Source organism: Phyllobates terribilis, unplaced genomic scaffold (assembly GCF_046119375.1).
Source record: "Phyllobates terribilis strain yellow unplaced genomic scaffold, ASM4611937v1 Scaffold_3__8_contigs__length_932513732, whole genome shotgun sequence".
Lineage (NCBI taxonomy): Eukaryota > Metazoa > Chordata > Amphibia > Anura > Dendrobatidae > Phyllobates > Phyllobates terribilis.
The window spans coordinates 7,283,531-7,299,936 of NW_027362763.1; the positions used below are offsets into that span (position 1 = coordinate 7,283,531).

General features: G+C 48.3%; 1 non-coding gene across 1 annotated transcript; it reads right to left on the reverse strand.

The window, feature by feature from the left end:
* Window positions 1-9,884: 9,884 nt before the first annotated feature.
* On the reverse strand, window positions 9,885-9,958 carry TRNAN-GUU (transfer RNA asparagine (anticodon GUU)). Its single transcript has one exon. It is a non-coding gene; the product is annotated as a tRNA-Asn (tRNA).
* Between the last annotated feature and the right edge of the window lie 6,448 nt (window positions 9,959-16,406).

Here is a 16,406-nt window from a genome sequence, read left to right on the forward strand (position 1 = left end):
GCTTGCGTACCCGGAGGCTCTGCCGTCACTTGCCGTGACCACCCGCCTGTCAAGAGACTGTCCCGGTCACTTGCCGTGACCACCTGCCCGTTTACCCAGAGACTGTCCCAGTCACTTGCCGTGACCACCTGCCCATTTTCCCAGAGACTGTCCCTGTCACTTGCTGTGACTACCTGCCCGTCTTCCCTGGGCGCCACCCGCTTCCTAACAAGGGCCGCCCCCTTGTATAGTTGCTCAGAGGTTCCGCCTCCCAGACCCGTTACACCGAACATCTCGAGCAATGAGACTTTCAGGCGAGTAATGAGTATTGAGGAGCACGCTCGCTCATCACTATGGGTCACTCATCGGAGGTCTCTTCTGTTCTGGCACGTGGGGGATCTACAAATGATATAAGTCACATGGAGACCGTTCAAGCAAAATCTGCCCTCCAATATGGCGCTCCTTCCTATCTGTGCCCGGCCGTGTCCTCGGACAGTAGTGTCTGATCACATGTGGGGTATTACTGCATTCAGGAGTGATTGCAAACCAAATTAGGGGGTCTATATTTTCCTATTACACTTATGAAAATGAAAAATTTGGGGATAGGCAAGATTTATGTGGAGAAATCTTTGGTGAATCACCTGAGGGTTCATGTTGCTCACCAGATCCATAGATGAATTTTTAAGGGGTCAAGTTTCAAAATAAAGTCACTTTTGGGGGGGGTTCTGCTGTTTTGGTCCTTAGGGGCTCTGCAAATGCAAAATGACGTCCACAATTTATTACAGTCAAAATTGTGCTTCAAAAGTCTAATAGCGCTCCTTCCCGTCCTGCCGTCTGGCCAAACAGTAGCTTCTGACCAAATGTGGGGTCCTGCTGTTCTCAGGAGATTGCTCAATACATTGTGGGGTCCACTGTTTCCTGTTATCTCTGTGAAAATGAAAGATTTGATGCTAAAGTGAAATTTTAGTGAAAAAAAAATAAAATGTCATTTTTTTCCTTTTGTTTTCCTATGAAGCAGCTGAAGGGTTCATACAATTCCCGAATGTGGTCTGAAAACTTTAAGGGTTGTAGCTTTGTAAACGGGGTCTTGTCTGGGCACAATATGACATATAGACCCCTCAAAATTACTTCAAGACTCAAGTTGTCACAAAAAAAAAACAGGTTTTGTAAATTTTGTACATTTCATTGGAAAAATAAAAACTTTTAAGCCTTCTAACATCATAAGAAGATAAAAAGCGGATTAGAAAATGATGTGGAAGTAAAGTTGACATTTGGTGACAGAAGAGACTCAAGGTTTTCTCTCGAGCTCTATTTTTCGGAGGAGGATTTATTATACACTGCTCAAAAAAATAAAGGGAACACTGAAATCCCCCATCCTAGATCTGATGAATGAAATCTTCTCATTGAATACTTTGTTCTGTAGAAGCTGAATGTGCTGACAACAAAATCACACAAAAGTCATCAATGGAAATCACATTTATTAACCAATGGAGGCCTGGATTTGGAGTTACCCCCAAAATTAAAGTGGAAAAACCCACTACAGGCTGATCCAACTGTGATGTAATGTCCTTAAAACGAGTCAAAATGAGGCTGAGTATTGTGTGTGGCCTCCACGTGCCTGTATGACCTCCCTACAATGCCTGGGCATGCTCCTGATGAGGCTGAGTATTGTGTGTGGCCTCCACGTGCCTGTATGACCTCCCTACAACACCTGGGCATGCTCCTGATGAGGCTGAGTATTGTGTGTGGCCTTCACGTGCCTGTATGACCTCCCTACAACGCCTGGGCATGCTCCTTATGAGGCTGAGTATTGTGTGTGGCCTTCACGTGCCTGTATGACCTCCCTACAACGCCTGGGCATGCTCCTGATGAGGCTGAGTATTGTGTGTGGCCTTCACGTGCCTGTATGACCTCCCTACAACGCCTGGGCATGCTCCTGATGAGGCTGAGTATTGTGTGTGGCCTTCACGTGCCTGTATGACCTCCCTACAACGCCTGGGCATGCTCCTGATGAGGCTGAGTATTGTGTGTGGCCTCCACGTGCCTGTATGACCTCCCTACAACACCTGGGCATGCTCCTGATGAGGCTGAGTATTGTGTGTGGCCTTCACGTGCCTGTATGACCTCCCTACAACGCCTGGGCATGCTCCTTATGAGGCTGAGTATTGTGTGTGGCCTCCATGTGCCTGTATGACCTCCCTACAACGCCTGGGCATGCTCCTGATGAAACTCAGTATTGTGTGTGGCCTCCACGTGCCTGTATGACCTCCCTGCAACACCTGGGCATGCTCCTGATGAGGCTGAGTATTGTGTGTGGCCTCCACGTGCCTGTATGACCTCCTTACAACGCCTGGGCATGCTCCTGATGAGGCTGAGTATTGTGTGTGGCCTCCACGTGCCTGTATGACCTCCCTACAATGCCTGGGCATGCTCCTGATGAGGCTGAGTATTGTGTGTGGCCTCCACGTGCCTGTATGACCTCCCTACAATGCCTGCGCATGCTCCTGATGAGGCTGAGTATTGTGTGTGGCCTCCACGTGCCTGTATGACCTCCCTACAATGCCTGGGCATGCTCCTGATGAGGCTGAGTATTGTGTGTGGCCTCCACGTGCCTGTATGACCTCCCTACAATGCCTGGGCATGCTCCTGATGAGGCTGAGTATTGTGTGTGGCCTCCACGTGCCTGTATGACCTCCCTACAATGCCTGGGCATGCTCCTGATGAGGCTGAGTATTGTGTGTGGCCTCCATGTACCTGTATGACCTCCCTACAACGCCTGGGCATGCTCCTGATGAGGCTCAGTATTGTGTGTGGCCACCACATGCCTGTATGACCTCCCTACAACGCCTGGGCATGCTACTGATGAGGCTGAGTATTGTGTGTGGCCTCCACATGCCTGTATGACCTCCCTACAATGCCTGGGCATGCTCCTGATGAGACTGAGTATTGTGTGTGGCCTCCACGTGCCTGTATGGCCTCCCTACAACGTCTGGGCATGCTCCTGATGAGGCTCTGTATTGTGTGTGGCCTCCACATGCCTGTATGACCTCCCTACAACGCCTGGGCATGCTCCTGATAAGGCTCTGTATTGTGTGTGGCCTCCACGTGCCTATATGACCTCCCTACAATGCCTGGGCATGCTCCTGATGCAGTTGCGGATGGTCTCCTGTGGGATCTCCTCCCAGACCTGGACTAAAGCATCCGTCAACTCCTGGACAGTCTGTGGTGCAACGTGACGTTGGTGGATGGAGCGAGACATGATGTCCCAGATGTGCTCAATCGGATTCAGGTCTGGGGAACGGGCGGGCCAGTCCATAACTTCAATGCCTTCATCTTGCAGGAACTGCTGACACACTCCAGCCACATGAGGTCTTGCATTGTCCTGCATTAGGAGGAACCCAGGGCCAACCGCACCAGCATATGGTCTCACCAGGGGTCTGAGGATCTCATCTCGGTACCTAATGGCAGTCAGGCTACCTCTGGTGAGCACATGGAGGGCTGTGCGGCCCCCCAAAGAAATGCCACCCCACACCATTACTGACCCACTGCCAAACTGGTCATGCTGAAGGATGTTGCAGACAGCAGATCACTCTCCACGGCGTCTCCAGACTCTGTCACGTCTGTCACATGTGCTCAGTGTGAACCTGCTTTCATCTGTGAAGAGAACAGGGCGCCAGTGGCCACTTTGCCAATCCTGGTGTTCTGTGGCAAATTCCAAGCGTCCTGCACGGTGTTGGGCTGTGAGCACAACCCCCATCTGTGGACGTCGGGCCCTCATACCACCCTTATGGAGTCGGTTTCTAACCGTTTGTGCAGACACATGCACATTTGTGGCCTGCTGGAAGTCATTTTGCAGGGCTCTGGCAGAGCTCCTCCTGTTCCTCCTTGCACAAAGATGGAGGTAGCGGTCCTGCTGCTGGGTTGTTGCCCTCCTATGGCCCCCCCCATGTCTCCTGGTGTACTGGCCTGTCTCCTGGTAGAGCCTCCAGCCTCTGGACACTACGCTGACAGACACAGCAAACCTTCATGCCAAAACTCGCATTGATGTGCCATCCTGGATGAGCTACACTACCTGAGCAACTTCTGTGGGTTGTAGAGTCCGTCTCATGCTACCACGAGTGTGAAAGCACAACCAACATTCAAAAGTGACCAAAACATCAGCCAGAAAGCATTGGTACTGAGATGTGGTCTGTGGTCACCACCTGCAGAACCACTCCTATATTGAGGGTGTCTTGATAATTGCCAATAATTTCCATCTTTTGTCTATTCCATTTGCACAACAGCAGGTGAAATTGACTGTCAATCAGTGTTGCTTCCTAAGTGGACAGTTTGATTTCACAGAAGTTTGATTTACTTGGAGTTATATTCTGTTGTTTAAGTGTTCCCTTTATTTTTTTGAGCAGTGTAGTTAATGCTAAAAAAAAAAAAAATGTTCTGTGTTAGCCGGGAATCGAACCTGGGTCAACTGCTTGGAAGGCAGCTATGCTCACCACTATACCACCAATGCTTGGACTGGAGATTGGTGTTTTTTTCTGGCTTCCATCGCTCTGCCTGGGGGAAGTACATGAAAGCTCACTGGATATTTCCCATACAGCTCACATACAGCTCAGGTACTTTTTTTGATGGAGATTCTACAATCTTTCTTTCTCCCCTATCACTTCTGGACTTGCTGCTTAGCTCCTTTCCATCATTCAAACGCCAATGGTTCATTGAGGCTTCTCTCCCATATGGTCTAGCGGTTAGGATTTTTGGTTTTCACCCTGGTGGCCTGGGTTCGACTCCTGGTATGGGAAGGTGTTTGATTTTGCTTTTACCTTGTTATTCTTACAGTCAGAATCTTATTGTCCATTAAATAATGTACATGTATAATATATTATAGAAATGTCCAGTATTATGTGACCCATACACCTGGAGACGCAGTGAGGTGATGGCGGCAGGAGAGCTGCAGTACACAAGCCTTCGATAGCTCAGCTGGTAGAGCGGAGGACTGTAGTGGGGCACAGACATCCTTAGGTCACTGGGTCGATTACGGTACAAAGGACATTTTATTACTTATTGTTAGTAGGGTATAATTATCTCCAGAATTAAGCAGCCACATTACTGATGGGGTCACATTAGCCACATTATTAATTTTCCTTAACAATCCCTCCTCGCCGTCCGCTCTCCTGAAGTAGGGCTTCTATTAGGGTCATTACGGTTCTTCACTTACAGCGGATTATCCGGACAGAAGTTTCCTGAACTGAACTTACGTTTCCTGACGTTTTTGGTGTGACCAGTAAGCAGAGAACTTGGAGCACTGGGCAAAAACCCTTTAAACAGTAAAAAATTCACCATCAAACAAAACCAACCTACATGACAAAACATGGAGAGCGTGGAGAAAAAAAGAAGAGTACTTCAAATATTGTAATAGGACAGTCCCCAATATATCCAAACACAATAACTAAACCTTAGCTTTTCAATTTCTCCTTTGCACATATATCCATTCTACATACCTCAATTGGATTTACACCCATTGTCAGCTGTGCATGGTACACTAGTGTGCAGACATCATTGCTCAACACAGCGACAGTAGTCTTGTGTAATAGCTATTGAGAATTATTGGCAAGTCTTGATTTATTGGACCACCATTAAATCACCAAGCAACTATTTCTGACTACTGAGAGAAATCACTTGGTGAACAAGGTCCTATAATATTATTGAACATTGATTTTGCAAGGTCATTCATGTATTCATGTTATTTATGTGGTGTGTTCCTGTTCCAACAAGGTCTCTTCATGGAAATGAAAATATTATTCCAAGATGTCAGGGGGCACAAGTCAGGTTTATCCACCCAAAACCTCCCCGATAAGTCATTCCTATGAATATATTTACAGTGGAGGACATAGTGGAGGACATAGTTTATAAGGCCGAAAAAAGACAAGCGTCCATCCAGTTCAGCCTATTTCTTGTGCACTGCAGCTATTCCGCAGCGTTGATCCAGGGGAAGGCAAAAAAAAACCATGCGGTATAGGCCAATTTACATCATTGAGGAAATATTCACTTCCCGACTCCAATCTGGCAGTCAGATTAAATCCCTGGATTAATTAACTATCACTAAGCATAAGATGTAATTTTATTGTTCTCAAGAAAGGCGTCCAGGCCTCTCTTGAACTCATTAAGTGAGTTGGACAGCACCACTTCCTCTCCCAGAGAGTTCCAGAATCTCACGGCTCTGACCGTAAAGAATCCCCTTCTATGCTGGTGCAGGAACCTCCTTTCCTCCAGACGCATAGTGTGCCCCCTCGTCTTTGTCACCATCCTTGGTATAAACAGGTCATGGGAGAGATCTCTGTACTGCCCCCTGATGTATTTATGCATGTTTATGAGGTCTCCCCTAAGCCTTCTCTTTTCCAACGTAAATAGGCCAAATTTTGACAACCTCTCTGGGTATTCTAGTCCCTCCATTCCCTTTATTACCTTAGTCGCCCTCCTTTGTACCCTCTCTAGCTCCAATATGTCTTTCCTGAGCCCCGGAGCCCAGAACTGTGCACAATATTCTAAGTGCGGCCTTAGCAGCGCTTTATACAGAGGAAGAACAATGTTCTCATCATATGCCCCTATTCCTCTTCTGATGCATGCCATGACTCTATTTGCCTTCGCAGCTGCTGCCTGACACTGGGCACTCCAATTTAATTTGCTGTTAACCAAGACGCCCAGGTCCTTCTCCATGTCAGATTTCCCCAACGGTTTCCCATTTAATATGTATAGGTGACTGCTGTTTTTCTTTCCCATGTGCATGACCTTACATTTATCGGCATTGAACCCCATTTGCCATTTTTTGGCCCAACTCCCCAATTTATCTAAATCCTCCTGTAGCTGTGCCCTATCCTCATCTGTATTAACTACTTTACAAAGTTTAGTATCATCTGCAAACATTGCTATTTTACTATGCAACCCTTCCACTAGATCATTAATAAATATATTAAATAATATAGGGCCCAAGACAGACCCTTGAGGCCCCCCGCTAGTAACCCTGACACCCCCTGAGCTTACTCTATTGATAACCACCCTCTGCTTTCTATCACTCAGCCAGCTATTTACCCACTTGCACACATTATCCCCCAGACCAAGCATTCTCATTTTATATACCAACATTTTGTGTGGCACGGTACCAAACGCTTTGGAGAAGTCAAGGTCTACAACATCCACTGACTCTCCCCGGTCCAGCTGTGAGCTCACCTCCTCGTAGAAGGCCATCAGGAGCGATCCCTCATGAATCCATGTTGATATGGAGTTAGACAGTTATTATCATTAAGATATTCTACAATAGCATCTCTAAGAAATCCTTCAAACAATTTACCCACAACAGACGTTAAGCTGACTGCTCTAGAGTTCCCAGGGTCACTTTTAGACCCCTTTTTGAATATTGGTACCACATTTGCTTGGCGCCAGTCTAGTGGGACAGTCCCTGTCCATAAAGAGTGCTTGAATATAAGATACAGCGGTCTGTCTATCACATTACTTAATTCTTTTAGTACCCGGGGGTGTATGCCATCTGGGCCTGGTGACTTGTCTATTTTGATATTATTTAGGCATTTCTGAACTTCCTCCTGGGTTAGGTGGGTGATATTTAGCGGAGGGTTTACTTTATCACTCTGCATTTCCTCCGATAAATTGTTTTCTTTTGTGAAAACAGTGGAGAAGAAGCTATTGAGTAGGTTTGCTTTACCCTCATCGCCCTCTAGGATTTTACCCAGGTTATTTTTCAATGGGCCAACGACATCAGTTTTAATCCTTTTACTGTTTATAGAGTTACAGAACAGTTTGGGATTGGTTTTACTTTCCTTGGCAATTAGTCTCTCTGTCTCCTCTTTTGCTATTCTTATTTGTTTCTTACAGATTTTGTTTTTTTCCCTATAAGATATTAGCGCTTCCTCGCTGCCTTCTTGTTTAAGTTTACCGAAAGCCCTTTTTTTGTTTTTCATTGCCCTCTTGACTTCCTTATTTAGCCACATTGGCTTCCTCCTATTCCTAGCCCTTTTATTCCCATAAGGTATCTACCTTCTACAGTGACTATGTAGGACTGTTTTGAAAATTTCCCATTTTCTATCCGTGCTCCTATTACTGAAGATACTATCCCAGTCTATAAGGTGAAGGGCATCTCTTAGCTGAAGTTTTTGTGACCCCCTTGCTGGGCACCTACTGAAGCACATGTGGAATTGTATAATGTTGTGGTCACTATTTCCCGGGTGCCCCCCGACCTGCACCTCAGTTATTCTGTCTGGCCTGTTAGTTAATATTAAGTCTAAAAGGGCCGTCCCTCTAGTTGGTTCCTGCACAAGTTGTGACAAATAATTGTCTTTGATAATTGACAGAAACCTGTTTCCTTTCTGAGATCTACAGCTTTCGGTTTCCCAGTCTATATCGGGGTAGTTGAAGTCCCCCATAATAATCACCTGGTTATTTTTTGCTACTTCGTCTATTTGTCTCATTAATAGACTTTCCGTGGCTTCTGCTATATTTGGTGGTTTATAACAGACTCCTAAGATAATTTTATTATTGTTTTTTGCCCCATGTATCTCCACCCATAAGGACTCGACCTCCTCATTTCCCTCCCATACATCCTCCCGTATTGTAGGCTTTAGACACGTCTTTACATATAGACAGACTCCACCCCCTTTCCGACTTATTCGATCCCTTCTAAACAGACTGCAACCCTGTAAGTTACCTGCCCAGTCATAGCTTTCATCTAACCATGTCTCGGTTATTCCCACTATGTCATAGTTACCTGTAGATATTTCTGCTTCCAGTTCATCCACCTTCTTTGTCAGGCTTCTCTCTTCCTCCTCATTTTTGCCTTTTTCTGAAGATGATGTTTTTAGCTCTTTGGCCTCGATTCATGATTGTGTTTTTCGGCTGTACCTCAGTCATTACTTACTTTGAGCCTTTTTTAAGTCTATTTCCTCTGTGTTCACCTGTTTTTTCTTCTGGTACCCATTGTAGGCGAGGTTTGGAGTTTCTACATCAGGGGTGGGGAATCTTTTCTCTTCCAGGGGCCATGTGGATCATTGTACCATCCTTCGGGGGGGCGTATAAATTACCCGCTAACTAAGTCCGTCCTGACGCGGCGCTGGTGTCAGGACATAATATTTCATTGCACGCGCCTCAGCGTTCGGTAGTGAAGACTGCGTACACGTGCTCACCGAGCGAGGAGACATTAACCGTCAAAATACAGCTGCCAGCCCCAAGTACTGGGGTCCCCGGATATCTACCCGGGGGCAGATAAAAGGCCATCGAGGGCTGTAAATGTCCCACGGGCCTGAGGTTCCCCACCCCTGTTCCAGATGTTTTCGACTCATCCAATTGTCACTTTTTAAAAAGTCAACACATTTTTGTTAGAAGATGTTCTCCAGTCTCCCCATGGAGTGAATTCATGGACGTCTATAGTTTTTCTGCAAGTTTGGGGAGATTTTAGCCGAACATGTCACTTTTCGCTCTAAAAAGACTCCTAAAAGAGAGAAGAGAAAAATGATAAATGATTTTGCAACAAAATGTAAGAACCGCCTGCGACACTGAAGAAACTGGCGCATAAGATACCAATGAATGGCGCAAGCCGAAAAAGAAAAGTGACTTTCTGTGAATGATTTATCAGGAGACAAGTGAAGCCGCGTCACTTGGTCGTTTTATGGAGACAAAGGACTAGAACTCTGTTAAGGTCTCCACGTGCAGGTTTGTATCCTGCTGACTACATGAGAAGTTCTTCTGATGGACACTAATTACAGATCTGTGCCTTATAGGGGCTGTTTTGCTGGGTTCACGTTACTTGTATTCCAAAAATGCAAATTATATAGAATCCGTGAATTTTGTAAAATTATTAATTGACAACATAAAGCAATTTGGGTAGCTGTCCAAGCAAAAGACACCGACGTCCCTGGGTGGGCTCGAACCACCAACCTTTCGGTTAACAGCCGAACGCGCTAACCGATTGCACCACAGAGACGTCTGTGCTCAGCAGTTCTGCCTGAACAGCAAGTAACCAACATTTCCGCTCAGTGCACATTGTTCATTAGCGGCTGATGGTGACTATTGAGCTCCTGGTTCGGAGGACGACACCACAGAATCCTGGGAATTTCCTCTACATTCAGACATTCTCATTCTTATTCCAGTGACTTATGATCGCTCAGACGATGTCCTGGGAGGTTTCTACGTTTAGGTATTGGTGGCTCCTCTCTTGGGTTTTATAACACTGGATGATGTCGGGTTTTCATATAGATGGTCTTGGGTTCGATTCCTGGAAAGGGAAATTAAGTTTCAATTGTTCCCTGAGAAATTCTATAGTTGTATTATGTGAATAAATATTGTTATTAACTAGAAAACAATATAACGGTATTGAATACATTTCATCACTGTCGTATTGTCTGCGACCTTATAAAACTCCATCACAACTTTTATGTGATCTTCTTTTATGGGCTTGATGTGTTTTTTGTTCCTTGAATTTTATTTTATATATGAAGGTCTATGGGAAAACAGTTTGAAGACAATCTCCTACAGCGCGTCTCGGACCCCGGGGGCCATTACAATATGTTTTTCTTTGAAATGCTGCAGCGTTTTAGAGTTAAACATACCTGGCTGAGATCATATGTAGCGCCCCGAGGGTTCGGCCGCTACAGGGGTATTGCACCTCAGACCAGAGGTGTGATATTCCACTCCCGGGTAAGGATGGAGTATGGACCAGGGCTCATTTAGCTGCATACAGCACACACACCCCATTTCCGGGGGACAGCTCTATGGTGCTCCCATTTATATATTTATGCAGGCACATCTGACTATGTCCCTGGCTGGAGTGGGGAGGGGGGAGGAAAACCCAGTGATGTAGGAGCAGATAGGGGGTGGGTTCTGAGCGTAGGTAGGGGCTCATTGGGTGCTGGTCACCTGAGCTCACATACAGAGGAGGAGGTATAAAAGGTGGGCACCATCTTAGTTCTGGGAGAAGTTCAGTGGAGAAGTGACAGGGAGCAGAGGCTCTGTAGGAGCTCTGCTCAGAAGGCAGGCCTAGAGAAAAGGCCGGGGCCAGAGAGGAGGAAGGAAGGAGAAGGAAGGAAGGAGAAGAGGCCGAGGGAAGGGGGAGAAGAAGGAACAGGAAAGAAGGAGAAGAGACAGAGAAGTAGAAAGGCTCAGAAACAAGAAGGCAGAAGGGACCCTAAGAACCCACGAGATATCGGGTGAAGGGTCAGGCAGAAGAAGGGTACCGGATCCCAAGTTGGTGGAGGTAAATTATCCCTCAGCCAAAGACCGGAGGTTGTGATCATCTATTGGTGCGACCCCCCGCCAAACCTGCTAGGAAGGCACCAGGTAGGATAGCGGGAAACGGGTCCCACGTTTGCCCGCATAGATCCGCAGCAGCTGGACAGAAGTTTGGTCACTGGTGGGGCATGAGCCAGGGAAAGGACAGAAGGGGGTCCTGTGCCATACTCCTGAATTGCCTGGGGGTTGACCGAACTCCTCACTTGGTGGACGCAGCAAGGCTCAGGCAGTCATTGCCGGCAGAAGTGACTCGGATAACAACTGTGAGTAAAAGACCCTGTATTGCATCACTGACTCTGTGTGATTTATGCTGCGCCTGCACCATCACCCCCAGCATCCACCTACACTGCCTCTGGTGACATCTGGGACTAGTGTCCTCCTGGGGATCTGCCATTGTTTCTTTGTGTTTGTTGCTTTCTTTTGTGATATTATATGTGTAATGGACGTTGAACGAGGTGGCACGGGGTGGTAGCCGTGGGCGAGTCTACTGAGCAACCTTCAGCAAGCACCTCGGCACCTCGCACATGAATAAATAGATAGAGTCAGTGCTTTTAAATAAAACCAACTTTACTGACAGATTGCAGTGTACAGGCAGGTACAGCAGATATTCTCAGGCCCAGGTCTTATGCAGGGACAATAAGCCGTTTCTCTACCTTCCGACTCAGTTTATCACAGCAGGCAGACGCTCACCTTCAGCACACCCTCTGTCCTGGTTGTCGCTTGCCCTAGGGAAGCTGTGCTACTCGGATAAGGCTCCTATCCCTTTTCCACAGTCCCTGTCCTCTCTCGCTGTTCTACTCGGATATAGATATATACATGTACATCCCTTTTCCACAGCCTCTGTTCGGTCCTCAGCTCCTGCTGAGGGCTTTTGGCACTCTCTCTCCCGCGCACCTTCTAACCCTGGCCTGGGTCTATGGCTGCCGGACTCTGCTTAGTGCCTAGTCTCTGTCCTTGCATCCGTGCAACTTCTAACCCTGGCTCAGGTCTCTGGCTGCCGGACTCTCTGGTACTCACATGGACCCTTGATGTCTCGTGTACTGGCCTCTTCTCTGAGTGCATTTACACCATCACTGGTCCTTACTCATGGGCTTACGGCCCCACTGCTTCGACCTATCCTCGATCCCGACCTGTCATGAGCAGGTCCTCTCTCATGGGCTTACGGCCCACACTGCCTCGACTCCTTCTTTGCGGGGACACCCCCGTCTTCACACAAGCTCCCTTTCTCTGGAGCTCTTCTTTGACACCTTGTCCTGGGCATGGCCGCCTGGACACTGCTCCTTGACTTCCTGTCTCCTGTCTCTAAGCTCACTGCCTCTGCTCCTCCCTGCTGCGCTCCTCCCCCTGGCCAGCTCTGCCATGCTGCTGTAACTAGGCAACTACTGCACTGTACAATACAGGGAGAACACATAAAAGCATCAACATTACATTAGACATTACACTCACACGGGGACAACTACTGCTGCACGTGGGAATAATAACAGGGAAAAGTCCTTCTTAAAAGGGTGGTGGTGTCCATCCCCCTTACACTCCCCCCCTTCTTAAACATGGCCGTCCTCAGACATGCAGGGACCCTGTAAAGAAACACAGCATAAGCACAGTCCCAATGTGCGCATCTTAAAGGGGTAACCCACACACATACATTCTGCTCCGGCGGAGTCGCAACGAGTCCACTGCTGTGAAGCATAGAAGTCCAAAACATGCAAAATCCAGCCTCACTTGACGAGGCAACAAAACAAAAGAAAGACCCCACGAAAAATCTCTTCCCCTTTAAGGGACAAAAATGTCCCTTTAAGAAATGCAAAAATTGCTGCAAAGTGTCCTTTGCATGCCCAACTGCATCCAGGCAAAGTCCATTACATTCCCTGTGTCTACAGGGACACGATTCCTTCTCCAACGATACTAAAGCATTTAAAGGGGTTACACACACGTGTGCCTGCTCCTGCAAGGCTACACCAATCCGGACCCCAGCGGCAATTGCTGAGGTCATCAAAGTCCAAGTCCATAACAGGCCTCCGATGTCGAGGCTCCAACTGGTATAAGGGAGAAAACAACAACTGCCATCGCAGCTTCACTTCGGTCCAGTTTGACCGGCTTCAACGCCCTCAACTTGCGGGGTAAAACCCTTTTTCAGCAAAGAAAAATTCTCTTCAACTGTCAACGGGCCTCACTGGAAGTATCAGGAGGGCTCGGCAACATCGGTCTTCCACTCATATTCACTCTCCAACTTGCAAATGGCGACAGGCCACCTGCACTTCTCCACACGAGGATCCTCCTACCCCCATCGTGCTGCTTGGGGCGGGCGTTCTTCCTCTTTTCCCTCCATCTGCCGGCCTGCAGATAAAATTCTGGGGACTGCCTCCTTCTCTCAGGTCGTCCCCTCAGCACACACTTGCTATCGGAGGGCGGGCCACTTCTTTGCGCGCTTTCTCTGCCTCCCGAGGATTTCGCGCCACTGACCGCCATCTTCTTGTCAGTGTTCGGCGCCATCTTGGACCACAGCGTTGTCGCCACTGCAATGCGCCATGCGGGCGCCGTCTCACAGGCCTCAGGGGTCCTCCCCACTAGTCCGGTGGGCACAGGACGTTTGGATACTATCCTGCCGACTACGCCAAGAGTAATGAAACTAAATGGGAGGAGACACAGATTAGATATTAGAAAAAACTTTTTGACAGTTAGGGTGATTAATGAGTGGAACAGGCTGCCACGAGAGGTGGTGAGTTCCCCTTCAATGGACGTCTTCAAACAGAGGATGGACAGACATCTGTCTGAGATGATCTAGTGAATCCTGCTTTGAGCAGGGGGTTGGACCAGATGACCCAGGAGGTCCCTTCCAACTCTACCATTCTATGATTCTATGATTCTATGATTCTAATACAGGTACTTTAGATGCAGTGACACAGAAACACAGAGCAGCCAGTACAGGGTTATTAAACAAGGGGGATTTATTGTAACAGGGTCAATCTCCATGCAGGGAGTAACAGGGCAATTATGGGGACAACAAGGGGAGTAGCTGGTAACAGTCTATAACCGAAAATCTACAGTTTCGCTAGATGTAGCAGAGTCGACATGGTTGTAATCAGCAGTTTTTCACTTAGCTGACTCTTGTTCCCCACAAGGCAGTTTCCGGCTGATGCCAGTGTTGTTTTCTTCTGGCTTCCCCACCTAAACATTGTTCTGTCTTCTGGCGGCAGCGGGCGGTTTCCGGTTTGACCTGCTGAGCTGACTCGCCCCTGGGCCTGCTGTGTCGCGCAGCGTCTCGCGCACGGGGGCTTACCCGGAACCGGATCAGATGAGGGTTGTAGTCTCCGAGTGGCGGGGACCCGGTCCATGCCCAGGGAGTCAACTCAGTGTGTGGCAGTCTTGATAGATATTATTTGAGTGTCGACAACGCCACCCGTTGATTTGCAGCTATGGAGCTGCCGCCGCAGGGCAGACCGCTGAGGCCGGTGTAGAATTGTGCAGCGTGATAGTATAACCCCCAACGGGAGGGGTATGGCCTCAGGGCAGCCGACGTGGAAGATGAGGGTAGCAGAAACCACTCAGAGACGGTGCGGTGTAATTCAGGGTCTTTACTGGTAACAACGATAGACCCTCCCGGAGTACTTGCTAGCGAACGGGGCCTGGTCAGTCCTTGAGCAGATGGGATCTCCCCTGGCCAGGCGGAGTTGTAGGCCTCCCAAACTGACTGTACTCTTCTGGCTACCTTGCTAGAAGCGGATATAAGTAGCCCACGTCCCTGAGTGTACCGTGTGGTGCTCACCCGTATGGCCGGTGACTCGGGGCCTTCTAATGGCTTCCGCTCCACGATGGCGGCGCTGGTCCCATGCGTGTGACCGTGCCTTCGGGTTTCTGGGCCTGAGGACCTGAAATCCCCTGCCGGTCGGCTTCTGCTGCTGGGTAAGAGTTAGTCCCCACAGCCTCGGACGCCGGGTCCGGTAAGAAAGCTTCTCAGTCAGGGCGAGCTCTGCAGCTGCCAGCCCCTGACTTGTAGTAGTATTGCTCCCACTGAGCTTCTGCTGTTTCTTCCTGTGACTGTTTCTTGTCTCTACTCTCCTTGACTGACTAACCCTGCTTCAGCCCCGGGTTTATATAGGGGAAGGTCTTCCCCTCCCAAGACTGGGCAGGAGGTGTGGCATGCACAGGATCCCTGACCAAAGGACCTCCCACCTGCTCTCAGACATAACATTACATTACTGTGGGAAACCAGACCCCTGGGGTGCCACATTCCCCCCTAGTGAAATTTAGTACTCCGGGACTAAACATATTTTAGAAAAACATAACAAGATATAACAACAATAATAGTAGAATAAGAAGAAACACATAAAGGTGGTCACGGCATGTCCGTAACCGGGTGTAGTCTTTGAAGAAAAGCAAGGTGTCCATTTCACCAAAACAGGGAGACGTAACCAGGTAGGGGTTTGTCCTGCCCCGAGTCCTTAACAGTCTTTAGTCCGTCCTGGGTTACGCTCCAACTATGTACAAAGGATTCCCGGTAAATCCACCAAGGACTCCTACAAATAACTAGAAACACAAAATTATACACAAGCAACAATACACAGGTAAACATAAATAAAACAATTTATACACTTCAAATCCTCCAACGTGCGGGTAACTGGCCTCTAGTGGCCCTAGTGGACCTACGGAGCTGACTGTCTAGCCCTGAACTACAGGGTGTAGGAGCTGTCAAGGGTAAACTGGGCAGCTGTCTACCGGCTCTTTGGCTCACTAGGGATATGGCAGGCTCACTGCAAGCAGAGGGTTGATCCTCCTGGTCTGCGGGTGTGGGGTCTTCTGCCTCCTGGACCGGCTGTTCTTCCAGCTCTACCTGTTGCTCCGTAGGTGCTTGGGATGCTGGTTGGAGGAAGGTGAGTACGGGTACCACAACTGCACCATTGACTTGAGTCCAAGACCGAGGGAAGTCCCCGAGCACAGTACTAACCATATCTTCCCTTTCCTCTACGGGTCGATGGTCTTCTTGTTCCTCTTCAGGGTTCCTCAGTTGTTCGGGACACTTCTTCAGGTGGTCCCGAGATACAATGGCTGTAGTTTCCCCTCCGTCTTTACTGATGGTACAAACCTTCGGGTTCTCGTGGCTTGAGGGCAGTACGGTGTACGGGTCCTTCTCCCACTGGTCGTCCAAC